Genomic DNA, 2,500 nt, shown 5'->3' with positions numbered 1-2,500 from the left:
AATTTTTTTTTGAATTTTTTTATGGTTGTTAGGGACATTAAAACAAGCAAAACCACGAAAGAATCGTAATATTCCGATGTCGGATGAATTAATTACGAATTTTTCGGCCGAAACTTCGCAAAGGGCGGATACCACGTAAAAAACAACCTAGAAGTCGAATTTTGACTTCGTTTTTTTTGTGCACACCCCACACAATAAGTATAAGTGGACTGGAAAGTGGCTAAGCGATCCGACGAAGTTTCGATTGAGTTTGATTTTTTGGCCGAAAACTCGAAAAAAAAGGCGGATTTGACGTAAAACGCCGCCTAGAAGTCGAATTTTGAGACGGTGTCTTGTGTGCACACTCCACACAATATGTATAAGTGGACTGGAAAGTGGCTAAGCATTCCGAGGAATTTTCGATTTATTTTGATTTTTCGGCCGAAACGCCGAAAATAGGCGGATTTGACGTAAAACGCCTCATATAAGTCGAATTTTGGGAAGGTGTCTTGTGTGCACACTGCACACAATATGTATAAGTGGACTGGAAAGTCGCTAAGCATTCCGAGGAAGTTTCGATTTATTTTGATTTTTCGGCCGAAACGCCGAAAATAGGCGGATTTGACGTAAAACGCCTCATATAAGTCGAATTTTGGGAAGGTGTCTTGTGTGCACACTGCACATAATATGTATAAGTGGACTGGAAAGTGGAAAAATATTTTCGGAGCACTTTGATTTTTTGGCCCCCCGCGTGCCTTGCCACGCCCTTGCTTATAGCAAAACGAGACGGGGCCTTGGTCCAACTTGGCATAGGCATGGAATTTGATCTTTATTACTTGGCCACGGTCATGCCACGGTACATGGAGGTTGCTTGACACCCCCGTGTGCATTTCGGAGCACTTTGATTTTTTGGCCCCCCGCGTGCCTTGCCACGCCCTTGCTTATAGCAAAACGAGACGGGGCCTTGGTCCAACTTGGCATAGGCATGGAATTTGATCTTTATTACTTGGCCACGGTCATGCCACGGTACATGGAGGTTGCTTGACACCCCCGTGTGCATTTCGGAGCACTTTGATTTTTTGGCCCCCCGCGTGCCTTGCCACGCCCTTGCTTATAGCAAAACGAGACGGGGCCTTGGTCCAACTTGGCATAGGCATGGAATTTGATCTTTATTACTTGGCCACGGTCATGCCACGGTACATGGAGGTTGCTTGACACCCCCGTGTGCATTTTCGGAGCACTTTGATTTTTTGGCCCCCCGCGTGCCTTGCCACGCCCTTGCTTATAGCAAAACGAGACGGGGCCTTGGTCCAACTTGGCATAGGCATGGAATTTGATCTTTATTACTTGGCCACGGTCATGCCACGGTACATGGAGGTTGCTTGACACCCCCGTGTGCATTTTGGAGCACTTTGATTTTTTGGCCCCCCGCGTGCCTTGCCACGCCCTTGCTTATAGCAAAACGAGACGGGGCCTTGGTCCAACTTGGCATAGGCATGGAATTTGATCTTTATTACTTGGCCACGGTCATGCCACGGTACATGGAGGTTGCTTGACACCCCCGTGTGCATTTCGGAGCACTTTGATTTTTTGGCCCCCCGCGTGCCTTGCCACGCCCTTGCTTATAGCAAAACGAGACGGGGCCTTGGTCCAACTTGGCATAGGCATGGAATTTGATCTTTATTACTTGGCCACGGTCATGCCACGGTACATGGAGGTTGCTTGACACCCCCGTGTGCATTTCGGAGCACTTTGATTTTTTGGCCCCCCGCGTGCCTTGCCACGCCCTTGCTTATAGCAAAACGAGACGGGGCCTTGGTCCAACTTGGCATAGGCATGGAATTTGATCTTTATTACTTGGCCACGGTCATGCCACGGTACATGGAGGTTGCTTGACACCCCCGTGTGCATTTTCGGAGCACTTTGATTTTTTGGCCCCCCGCGTGCCTTGCCACGCCCTTGCTTATAGCAAAACGAGACGGGGCCTTGGTCCAACTTGGCATAGGCATGGAATTTGATCTTTATTACTTGGCCACGGTCATGCCACGGTACATGGAGGTTGCTTGACACCCCCGTGTGCATTTGGAGCACTTTGATTTTTTGGCCCCCCGCGTGCCTTGCCACGCCCTTGCTTATAGCAAAACGAGACGGGGCCTTGGTCCAACTTGGCATAGGCATGGAATTTGATCTTTATTACTTGGCCACGGTCATGCCACGGTACATGGAGGTTGCTTGACACCCCCGTGTGCATTTTCGGAGCACTTTGATTTTTTGGCCCCCCGCGTGCCTTGCCACGCCCTTGCTTATAGCAAAACGAGACGGGGCCTTGGTCCAACTTGGCATAGGCATGGAATTTGATCTTTATTACTTGGCCACGGTCATGCCACGGTACATGGAGGTTGCTTGACACCCCCGTGTGCATTTCGGAGCACTTTGATTTTTTGGCCCCCCGCGTGCCTTGCCACGCCCTTGCTTATAGCAAAACGAGACGGGGCCTTGGTCCAACTTGGCATAGGCATGG

The sequence above is a fragment of the Trifolium pratense genome, unplaced genomic scaffold (genome assembly GCF_020283565.1).
Source record: "Trifolium pratense cultivar HEN17-A07 unplaced genomic scaffold, ARS_RC_1.1 scaffold_57, whole genome shotgun sequence".
NCBI classification, from domain to species: domain Eukaryota; kingdom Viridiplantae; phylum Streptophyta; class Magnoliopsida; order Fabales; family Fabaceae; genus Trifolium; species Trifolium pratense.
The sequence above is the reverse complement of the archived record's forward strand: the minus strand, read 5'-3'. Positions refer to the sequence as shown.